This window comes from Salmo salar, unplaced genomic scaffold (assembly GCF_965601325.2).
Source record: "Salmo salar unplaced genomic scaffold, fSalSal1 ptg000436l, whole genome shotgun sequence".
Taxonomy (NCBI): Eukaryota; Metazoa; Chordata; class Actinopteri; order Salmoniformes; family Salmonidae; genus Salmo; species Salmo salar.
The window spans coordinates 464,260-476,756 of record NW_027675388.1 but is presented as its reverse complement, the minus strand read 5'-3'; the positions used below and the strand labels follow the sequence as shown (position 1 = coordinate 476,756).

General features: G+C 48.6%; 1 non-coding gene across 1 annotated transcript; it reads left to right on the top strand.

The window, feature by feature from the left end:
• Window positions 1-642: 642 nt before the first annotated feature.
• Window positions 643-2,154, top strand: LOC123732650 (uncharacterized). Its single transcript, XR_014391434.1, has 2 exons — window positions 643-739; window positions 1,121-2,154. It is a non-coding gene; the product is annotated as an uncharacterized LOC123732650 (transcript).
• Window positions 2,155-12,497: the final 10,343 nt, after the last annotated feature.

Sequence of the window (12,497 nt, the reverse complement as noted above, 5' to 3'; positions counted from 1 at the left end):
GGACGGACACACACACACAGGACGGACACACACACACACACAGGACGGACACACACACACACACAGGACACACACACACACACACACACAGGACACACACACACACACACACAGGACACACATACACACACACACAGGACACACATACACACACAGGACACACACACACACACAGGACAGACAGGACACACAGGACACACACACACAGGACACACAGGACACACAGGACACACAGGACACACAGGACACACACACACACACACAGGACACACAGGACACACACACACACACACACACAGGACACACACACACACAGGACACACACACACACACACTGGACACATACACACACACTGGACACACACACTGGACACACACTTACTGGACACACACACTGGACACAAACACTGAAAATGTTCTTACCACGCTTGACCGTGTGTGTGTGTCCTGTGTGTCTTTTTGTCCAGTTTGTGTGTGTGTGTGTGTGTGTCCAGTGTGTGTGTGTTTGTGTCCAGTGTGTGTGTGTTTGTGTCCAGTGTGTGTGTGTTTGTGTCCAGTTTGTGTGAGTGTGTGTGTGTGTGTGTGTGTGTGTGTGTGTGTGTGTGTGTGTGTGTGTGTGTGTGTGTGTGTGTGTGTGTGAGAGTTCAGGTGTATCGCTCAATGACTGTCTGTTTTTCTGCTTACCGCTACAGTGTGGAACATGGTGGAGAGAACAGAATGAAACCTGGACTTAGAAAATGTGAGTGTTGACTGCTGTGAAGAATATGACTAAGAATAAGTCTTAATTCAAGTTAAGTCAAAGACCTCCATCATTACTGACTTGGTCATATTAAATATCATCTGTAGTTCTACAGAAGCACAAATCAGGGACACCAACGTTTACAAAGAGTTGCTGTGTGTGTGTGTGTGTGTGTGTGTGTGTGTGTGTAATTAATGTGAATAAGTGTGTATTATATTACCATACAGTATAACATGTGATCATTCAACAAGTCTCAAGTTACCTTAACTTCTCCTTTTGATACCTAGAAACATCTACATTAAATGAATTAGTGAAAAGTGAGTTAACATTCTAATGTGAATGATGATGATTTCTAATATTGTGTCTGGTTTCATCCATCAGATGTCTGTGATCTCACACTGGACCTAAACACAGTAGACAGACTCCTCTCTCTGTCTGAGGAGAACAGAAAGGTGACATGTATGAGAGAGGAGCAGCCGTATCCTGATCACCCAGAGAGATTTGAGGACTGCAGACAGGTGCTGTGTAGAGAGGGTCTGACTGGGCGCTGTTACTGGGAGGTAGAGTGGAGTGGGAGAGAGGTTGATATAGGAGTGACATATAAAGGAATCAGCAGGAGAGGAAGGGGTGAGGACTGTTGGCTTGGATGGAATGACAAGTCCTGGAGTCTGACCTGCTCTGACTACAGTTACATTGCCAGGCATAATAATAACTCCACTACCATAGACGTCCCCTCCTCCAGCTCCCACAGAGTAGGAGTGTATCTGGACTGGTCAGCCGGCACTCTGTCCTTCTATAGAGCCTCCTCTGACACACTGACCCACCTGATCACATTCACCTCCACATTCACTGAGCCCCTCTATCCAGGGTTTTGGGTTTATGATGAATCCTCAGTGTCCCTGAAATAATAACTGGACACTCACACGTGACAGGCTTGTAGACGTCACTCAATCCACCCAAAACAACATGCAGTCTTTCCACAAGACTCCCATGAAGTTATAGTGTGACGTTATGAGTCGACGTTAAAGTAACATTCTCACAACATACTGCACTTGTTTTATCCTGTTTTAGATGTATCCTCTGTTTAAACATTTAAACTCTTACAATAACACTGTTAAAATACCAATGTGATCATTTCTTGTCTTTTATGTTGGAAAAACAAATTGTACAATTATATGTGGACATACGCTCCATAGTTGTACAAGTATATATGGTTATATTGTACTTTTCATAATAAAACATACTTGAAACAAGAAAAAGCATGTTAATTGTGGAAACAATTTCATTATTGATTTTACATTGCTTCTCCCTGTCTCATGTTGTAATGGCTGTCGTGGTGAATGGATGACAAAACGCAGATGGGAATGCTCATTCTTCTATTTAATTAGAATAAAATGAACACGGAAAACAAGAAAGCCTGTCTGTCGGTTTGTCATTTTTTGGACTTACATACAGCAGTGCAAAATCAACAACCCACAAACCCCAGGTGAAAACACACTCCTAATATATGACTCCCAATCAGGAACAACGACATACAGCTGTTCCTGATCGGGAGCCACACAGACTAACAAAGAAACAGAACAACTAGATAAACCATAGAAAACCAACTGTCACAAAATCCATCGTGCTGTTGAAAGGAGGACCAAGGCGCAGCGGGAATATGGATGCTCATATTTTAATTTTTAAAAAAGGAGTAAAGCATCCACTGAAAAAACAATAAACACAACAGGGACAGTCTTACAGGCATACAAAAACGCAGTGCAAGAACAACCACCCACAACCCCAAAGAAAAACACACACACCTATATAGGACTTCCAATCAAAGGCAACTCAACACACCTGCCTTCAATTGGAAGTCCCAATCAACAATACAAACATTCCCATACACAAAACTGCCACGTCCTGACCCCAAAACTAAAACAATAGCTCCATCTGCTGGTCAGGACGTGACAGTACCCCCCCCCCCCCTAAAGGTGCAGACCCCGGAATGCACCTACCAACAGAAAACACCAACAAAAAACCCATAAACAATAACCCCTAAACAATAAGGGAGGGAAGGGGGGTGGCTGCTGTCACCGACGGCACTGTGCTACACCCTCCCTCCCCAACCCACCTATCCTGGAGGTGGCTCAGGTGCAGGACGTGGACCTCGCTCCACCTTCGGCGTCGCCCACTTTGGTGGCGCCGATAGCTGCAGACGGGCCACTCGGGCTGACCCTGGCAGACCGACCACTCGGGCTGGGTCGGAAGACATGCGGGCCACTCGGGCTGGGCCGGAGGACAGGAGGACCACTCGGGCTGGGCCGGAGGACAGGAGGGCCACTCGGGCTGGGCCGGAGGACAGGAGGGCCACTCGGGCTGGGCCGGAGGGCAGGAGGGCCACTCGGGCTGGGCCGGGGGGCAGGAGGGCCACTCGGGCTGGGCCGGGGGGCAGGAGGGCCAGTCGGGCTGGGCCGGAGGACAGGAGGGCCAGTCGGGCTGGGCCGGAGGACAGGAGGGCCACTCGGGCTGGGCCGGAGGACAGGAGGGCCACTCGGGCTGGGCCGGAGGGCAGGCAGGGCACCCTGACAGATCCGGGCAGGCGGACACCTCTGGCAGAACCGGGCAGTCGGGCCACTCTGGCAGAACCGGGCAGTCTGGCCACTCTGGCAGAACCGGGCAGTCGGGCCACTCTGGCAGAACCGGGCAGTCGGGCCACTCTGGCAGAACCGGGCAGTCGGCTCTGGCAGCTTCTGACTAGCGGGCGGCTCTGGCGGCTCCTGACTAGCGGGCAGCTCTGGTGACTCCTGACTGGCGGGCAGCTCTGGTGACGTACGACTGGCGGGCAGCTCTGGCGACGTACGACTGGCGGGCAGCTCTGGCGACGTACGACTGGCGGGCAGCTCTGGCGACGTACGACTGGCGGGCAGCTCTGGCGACGTACGACTGGCGGGCAGCTCTGGCGACGTACGACTGGCGGGCAGCTCTGGCGACGTACGACTGGCGGGCAGCTCTGGTGACTGTTGACTGGCGGGCAGCTCTGGCGACTGTTGACTGGCGGGCAGCTCTGGCGACTGTTGACTGGCGGGCAGCTCTGGTGACTGTTGACTTGCGGGCAGCTCTGGTGACTGTTGACTGGCGGGCAGCTCTGGTGACTGTTGACTGGCGGGCAGCTCTGGTGACTGTTGACTTGCGGGCAGCTCTGGCGACTTACGCCTGGCGAGACTGGGCTGACGCACTAGACTCCTGATGCGTGGGGCTGGTACTGGACGTGCCAGCCTGGAGACACGCACCTCCATGCTAGTGCGTCTAGCGGGAAACACCGGACCGAAAGGGCGCACTGGTGGTCTTGAGTGCAGGGTTGGCTTCACCCCTTCCGCTCGATGCTCACCTTGCCCTGGCACCTGCGGGGCGCTGGTACCGGGCGGACTGGGCTGTGCGTCCGTATAGGCGAGATGGTGCGTACCTCAGCGTAACATGGCGCCCTCCACCTCATACGCACCTCCCTGTAGTCACGGGTAGCTGGCTTACGGCTCTTCCCTGGCCTGGCCAAACTACTCGTGTGCCCCCCCCAAAAAAAAATCTTGGGGCTGCCTCTCAGGTTCCCTTAGCTCCCTTAACTTGTCCTCCCAGAATTGTCTTTCGTCCTGCCAGGTCCATTCCTCCATTTTTTTCTCCAGTGGCTTCCTCCTCTTCTGCTGCTTGGTCCTTTGGTGGGTGGTTCTGTCACAAAATCCTTCGTGCTGTTGAAAGGAGGACCAAGGCGCAGCGGGAATATGGATGCTCATATTTTAATTTAAAAAAAACGAGTAAAGCATCCGCTGAAAAAACAATAAACACAACAGGGACAGTCTTACAGGCATACAAAAACGCAGTGCAAGAACAACCACCCACAACCCCAAAGAAAAACACACACACCTATATAGGACTTCCAATCAACGGCAACTCAACACACCTGCCTTCAATTGGAAGTCCCAATCAACAATACAAACATTCTCATACACAAAACTGCCACGTCCTGACCCCAAAACTAAAACAATAGCTCCATCTGCTGGTCAGGACGTGACACCAACACTAGAACAAAACTTAAACCCCAGACTACATAAATCAAACACCCCTTAAATAACACACACAACCCGAACCATATGAAACAAATACCCCTCTGCCACGTCCTGACCAAATATAATACAATTACTCCCTCTGCTGGTCAGGACGTGACAGTACCCCCCCTAAAGGTGCAGACCCCAGAATGCACCTAAAAAGAAAAACCAAAATCCCCCCCAAAACAAGAACAAAAACAAAACCCAAATACCCCCTAAACAAAAAGGGAGGGAAGGGAGGGTGGCTGCCGTCAACGACGGCACTAGTGCTACACCCCCCCTCCCCAACCCACCTATACTGGAGGTGGCTTAGGTTCGGGACGTGGACTCCGCTCCACCCTAGGCTTCGCCCACTTAGGTGGCTCTGGACTGGCGGGCGGCTCTGGCGGCTCTGGACTGGCGGGCGGCTCTGGACTGGCGGGCAGCTCCGGACTGGCGGGCGGCTCTGGACTGGCGGGCGGCTCTGGCGGCTCCGGACTGGCGGACGGCTCTTGAAATGTCCAAAAAAGGTATTTAAATGGGCCTACCAGACATCTTCTTGAGAGAAGATAAGGTCAGGGACTCCTGACTTACTCTCCGTCATGTTGAAATAGGTTCTCCTGTCTTACTCTCCGTCATGTTGAAATAGGTTCTCCTGTCTTACTTTCTGTCATGTTGAGATGGGTTAGTTCTTCTTGAGAGAACTAACCCAAAATGAGTCGAACTAACCCAAAATTAGTCGAAAGGCTAAGGGATTCTCTTCCTGAGAAGAAGCTGACAGCCTTCAAACAGAGCAAAAAAAGTGGTCCCAAACAATATGTCAAAATGAATAAAAAAATGATACAGCTGTCTTTAATAAGATCAAACTGAACTAACTGCTATCTTGAAATGTTGAAAAAGTGTTTTTAAATAGCTCAGTCTTATCAGTCAATATGAGTCAAAATCTGTCCCAGGAGGTGTTGGAGGGTGGGTTGGGTTGGTCCCAGGAGGTGTAGGAGGGTGGGTTGGGGTGGTCCCAGGAGGGGATGGAGGGTGGGTTGGGGTGGTCCCAGGAGGGGTTGGAGGGTGGGTTGGGGTGGTACCAGGAGGGGTTGGAGGGTGGGTTGGGGTGGTCCCAGGAGAGGATGGAGGGTGGGTTGGGGTGGTCCCAGGAGGGGATGGAGGGTGGGTTGGGGTGGTCCCAGGAGGGGTTGATGCAGCTCAGGTGAGTGATTGTATATGTGGTTAATTATAATTGTTTTTACCTGCAATACCTGGTTTACATATTATACTTATATATATATTAACAGTATTGTGTCTCTAGCTGTATAACCATTCCTGCTGCTATTAGTTCTGATATATATATTAACAGTATTGTGTCTCCAGCTGTATAACCATTCCTGCTGCTATTTATTCTGATATATATATTAACAGTATTGTTTCTCTAGCTGTATAACCATTCCTGCTGCTATTAGTTCTGATATATATATTAACAGTATTGTGTCTCTAGCTGTATAACCATTCCTGCTGCTTTTTGTTCTTGTCTGTGTTCCTTTATAATAAATAAAAAAGTTGATCACAAAAAAAGGAAAAGTGCTCAGAGTTTCAACTGAAAATCAGAGACGGGAAAATCAAGTCACATGCTTCCACTGTGGCAAGGTGGGACATCAGGCTTCTTCTACATGCTGGTGTAAGGACATGGATTGTCCAGCCTGTGGTATAAAGGGATGTCAGGATTCTACATGCTGGTGTAAGGACATGGATTGTCCAGCCTGTGGTATAAAGGGGTGTCAGGATTCTACATGCTGGTGTAAGGACATGGATTGTCCAGCCTGTGGTATAAAGGGATGTCAGGATTCTACATGTTGGTGTAAGGACATGGATTGTCCAGCCTGTGGTATAAAGGGATGTCAGGATTCTACATGCTGGTGTAAGGACATGGATTGTCCAGCCTGTGGTATAAAGGGATGTCAGGATTCTACATGCTGGTGTAAGGACATGGATTGTCCAGCCTGTGGTATAAAGGGATGTCAGGATTCTACATGCTGGTGTAAGGACATGGATTGTCCAGCCTGTGGTATAAAGGGATGTCAGGATTCTACATGCTGGTGTAAGGACATGGATTGTCCAGCCTGTGGTATAAAGGGATGTCAGGATTCTACATGCTGGTGTAAGGACATGGATTGCCCAGCCTGTGGTATAAAGGGATGTCAGGATTCTACATGCTGGTGTAAGGACATGGATTGTCCAGCCTGTGGTATAAAGGGATGTCAGGATTCTACATGCTGGTGTAAGGACATGGATTGTCCAGCCTGTGGTATAAAGGGATGTCAGGATTCTACATGCTGGTGTAAGGACATGGATTGTCCAGCCTGTGGTATAAAGGGATGTCAGGATTCTACATGCTGGTGTAAGGACATGGATTGTCCAGCCTGTGGTATAAAGGGATGTCAGGATTCTACATGCTGGTGTAAGGACATGGATTGTCCAGCCTGTGGTATAAAGGGATGTCAGGATTCTACATGCTGGTGTAAGGACATGGATTGCCCAGCCTGTGGTATAAAGGGATGTCAGGATTCTACATGCTGGTGTAAGGACATGGATTGTCCAGCCTGTGGTATAAAGGGATGTCAGGATTCTACATGCTGGTGTAAGGACATGGATTGTCCAGCCTGTGGTATAAAGGGATGTCAGGATTCTACATGCTGGTGTAAGGACATGGATTGTCCAGCCTGTGGTATAAAGGGATGTCAGGATTCTACATGCTGGTGTAAGGACATGGATTGTCCAGCCTGTGGTATAAAGGGATGTCAGGATTCTACATGCTGGTGTAAGGACATGGATTGTCCAGCCTGTGGTATAAAGGGATGTCAGGATTCTACATGCTGGTGTAAGGACATGGATTGTCCAGCCTGTGGTATAAAGGGATGTCAGGATTCTACATGCTGGTGTAAGGACATGGATTGTCCAGCCTGTGGTATAAAGGGATGTCAGGATTCTACATGCTGGTGTAAGGACATGGATTGTCCAGCCTGTGGTATAAAGGGATGTCAGGATTCTACATGCTGGTGTAAGGACATGGATTGTCCAGCCTGTGGTATAAAGGGATGTCAGGATTCTACATGCTGGTGTAAGGACATGGATTGTCCAGCCTGTGGTATAAAGGGATGTCAGGATTCTACATGCTGGTGTAAGGACATGGATTGTCCAGCCTGTGGTATAAAGGGATGTCAGGATTCTACATGCTGGTGTAAGGACATGGATTGTCCAGCCTGTGGTATAAAGGGATGTCAGGATTCTACATGCTGGTGTAAGGACATGGATTGCCCAGCCTGTGGTATAAAGGGATGTCAGGATTCTACATGCTGGTGTAAGGACATGGATTGTCCAGCCTGTGGTATAAAGGGATGTCAGGATTCTACATGCTGGTGTAAGGACATGGATTGTCCAGCCTGTGGTATAAAGGGATGTCAGGATTCTACATGCTGGTGTAAGGACATGGATTGTCCAGCCTGTGGTATAAAGGGATGTCAGGATTCTACATGCTGGTGTAAGGACATGGATTGTCCAGCCTGTGGTATAAAGGGATGTCAGGATTCTACATGCTGGTGTAAGGACATGGATTGTCCAGCCTGTGGTATAAAGGGATGTCAGGATTCTACATGCTGGTGTAAGGACATGGATTGTCCAGCCTGTGGTATAAAGGGATGTCAGGATTCTACATGCTGGTGTAAGGACATGGATTGTCCAGCCTGTGGTATAAAGGGATGTCAGGATTCTACATGCTGGTGTAAGGACATGGATTGTCCAGCCTGTGGTATAAAGGGATGTCAGGATTCTACATGCTGGTGTAAGGACATGGATTGTCCAGCCTGTGGTATAAAGGGATGTCAGGATTCTACATGCTGGTGTAAGGACATGGATTGTCCAGCCTGTGGTATAAAGGGATGTCAGGATTCTACATGTTGGTGTAAGGACATGGATTGTCCAGCCTGTGGTATAAAGGGATGTCAGGATTCTACATGCTGGTGTAAGGACATGGATTGTCCAGCCTGTGGTATAAAGGGGTGTCAGGATTCTACATGCTGGTGTAAGGACATGGATTGCCCAGCCTGTGGTATAAAGGGATGTCAGGATTCTACATGCTGGTGTAAGGACATGGATTGTCCAGCCTGTGGTATAAAGGGGTGTCAGGATTCTACATGCTGGTGTAAGGACATGGATTGTCCAGCCTGTGGTATAAAGGGATGTCAGGATTCTACATGCTGGTGTAAGGACATGGATTGTCCAGCCTGTGGTAAAAAAATACACACTTGACAAATCCTCTAGAAACAAAAAGAGAACAGAAAATGCAAAACGGGAAACAAGAAACATGTTCACACTGTTGAGTAAGAGAACACTGAGGTGAGTGACTCATCAGACCAGGAAATCACACTGAAACACCTTCCACTTCAACCAGCGCACCTCGTGTTAAAGACTTACACAGGTGAATCTGTCACCTTGAGAGACATCACTGATGTCACAGTTCAGGTATACAGACAAACTGAAAGCTGCCACTCTACCTCCTGAAAGGAGACTATGCGTCACTACTGGGATGTTCATAGTTGGAGAAAATCACACTGGACTGGCCATCAGTGCAGACAATGACACATGGAGACACAGACCTACCTGCCATCTTAAAGAAACAGATGGATTTAATGGACAGCAGGGTTGTATGAACGACATCACAGGGAAGCTTGGCATTAAGCCAGACAGCAAACCAAAGGTTCTGAAAGCAGGACCTGTAGCTTCTGCTATCAGACCAAAAGTGGAGGCTGACTTGGAGGCTTTAGTCAAGAACAAAGTACTGGAGCCGGTCAGCATGAGTGAATGCATGAGCAACACCCATCTACCAGTCCTTAACACTAGAACCACCTGGTCTATCAGCCTATCAGAACACCCATCTACCAGTCCTTAACACTAAAACCACCTGGTCTTTCAGCCTATCAGAACACCCATCTACCAGTCATTAATTAACACTAGAACCACCTGGTCTTTCAGCCTATCAGAACACCCATCTACCAGTCCTTAACACTAGAACCACCTGGTCTTTCAGCCTATCAGAACACCCATCTACCAGTCCTTAACACTAGAACCACCTGGTCTATCAGCCTATCAGAACACCCATCTACCAGTCCTTAACACTAGAACCACCTGGTCTTTCAGCCTATCAGAACACCCATCTACCAGTCCTTAATTAACACTAGAACCACCTGGTCTTTCAGCCTATCAGAACACCCATCTACCAGTCATTAATTAACACTAGAACCACCTGGTCTTTCAGCCTATCAGAACACCCATCTACCAGTCCTTAACACTAGAACCACCTGGTCTATCAGCCTATCAGAACACCCATCTACCAGTCCTTAACACTAGAACCACCTGGTCTTTCAGCCTATCAGAACACCCATCTACCAGTCATTAATTAACACTAGAACCACCTGGTCTATCAGCCTATCAGAACACCCATCTACCAGTCCTTAACACTAGAACCACCTTGTAATGCCCTAGCCATAGAGAGGGTTTTTTGTTCTCTATTTTTGGTTAGGCCAGGGTGTGACATGGGTGGGCGTTCTAGGTTTCTTTTTCTATGTTGGTGGTTTTCTTTGTTTCGGCCGTGTATGGCTCTCAATCAGGAACAGCTGTAGATCGTTGTTGCTGATTGACAGTCATACATAGGCAGCCTGTTTTTCCTTTGGGGTTTGTGGGTGAATATTTTCTTGTTTAGTTTTGTATCCTGACAGAACTGTTGCTGGTCGTTTTTTGGTTTATTTTTGTATAGTGTTCAATCGATCCATTAAATTCATTTAAGATGAACACATCCTCCGCTGCACCTTGGTCTCATTTGAACGACGGCCGTTACACACCTGGTCTTTCAGTATATAAGTCCCTGCTAGAGAAAGTTGCCAGGCGTCCACTTTAGCATATGCATCAGATGCATATCATCCAGAAAGTTGCAAGGTGTGAAAACATGGTTTGTTAAATAAATACTTGATAAATAGTGTATAAACTACTGTAAAATATTAATTACATTAATAAAGATTAGTGGAAATATATCAGTAAAATAACAACAATTGTTAATTCTACAATGTAGAAAATAAATTGTCCTATCTCCCTTACAATAAAAACTCTACAGTGGAATCCATTTGATCAACTGTACTTGTAGATTTGATTAGTAAGAGTTATAGTAATTAATAAAGTCAATTTACAGATTCTTTTGACAAATTAGAAACAACCGAAAAAGTAATATTTGAATAAGGTGAGCAGAAATGTATTCTGTATTCCTAAACAAAAGCACAATTGTAAAGGATGAATTGCATTAAAAAATATTGGTGGAAATATATTTATAAAAATATATTAAAACAATAATTTGTTGATTGTATCAGACACTGTACCGGGCCTTTACACATGAATCAATCCTGTCTTCTCTTTATGCTTTGGGTCCACAAACAAATCAAATCGGTTGCCCTGCACACAGGTTTCATTGGCCTTGTTTGGTGTGCACCTGCCGACATGTCATTGTGTCTTCTTTCTCCCCCGAGGGAGATGTAGTGCTTGGGGAAGAGGGAGAGCAGGACCTGCTGGCTGCTTGGAGCTGTGGTGCTTGGGGAAGAGAGAGAGAGCAGGACCTGCTGCCTGCTTGGAGCTGTGGTGCTTGGGGAAGAGGGAGAGCAGGACCTGCTGCCTGCTTGGAGCTGTGGTGCTTGGGGAAGAGGGAGAGCAGGACCTGCTGCCTGCTTGGAGCTGTGGTGCTTGGGGAAGAGGGAGAGCAGGACCTGCTGCCTGCTTGGAGCTGTGGTGCTTGGGGAAGAGGGAGAGCAGGACCTGCTGCCTGCTTGGAGCTGTGGTGCTTGGGGAAGAGGGAGAGCAGGACCTGCTGCCTGCTTGGAGCTGTGGTGCTTGGGGAAGAGGGAGAGCAGGACCTGCTGCCTGCTTGGAGCTGTGGTGCTTGGGGAAGAGGGAGAGCAGGACCTGCTGCCTGCTTGGAGCTGTGGTGCTTGGGGAAGAGGGAGAGCAGGACCTGCTGCCTGCTTGGAGCTGTGGTGCTTGGGGAAGAGGGAGAGCAAGACCTGCTGCCTGCTTGGAGCTGTGGTGCTTGGGGAAGAGGGAGAGCAGGACCTGCTGCCTGCTTGGAGCTGTGGTGCTTGGGGAAGAGGGAGAACAGGACCTGCTGCCTGCTTGGTGACTGTAGCTTCTTTCTCCCCCGAGGGAGATGTGGTGCCTGGGGGAAAAGGGAGAACAGGACCTGCTTCCTGCTTGGTGACTGTAGCTTCTTTCTCCCCCGAGGGAGATGTGGTGCCTGGGGGAAAAGGGAGAACAGGACCTGCTTCCTGCTTGGTGACTGTAGCTTCTTTCTCCCCCGAGGGAGATGTGGTGCCTGGGGGAAAAGGGAGAGCAGGACCTGCTTCCTGCTTGGTGACTGTAGCTTCTTTCTCCCCCGAGGGAGATGTGGTGCCTGGGGGAAGAGAGAGAACAGGACCTGCTTCCTGCTTGGTGACTGTAGCTTCTTTCTCCCCCGAGGGAGATGTGGTGCCTGGGGGAAAAGGGAGAACAGGACCTGCTTCCTGCTTGGTGACTGTAGCTTCTTTCTCTGTGTTCATGTGGTTCTCACAAAGCTCACATGCCAGATCCATCATGAAATCTCTGTAATGGCCTGGCTAGATCATAAAGGGGATACTAGT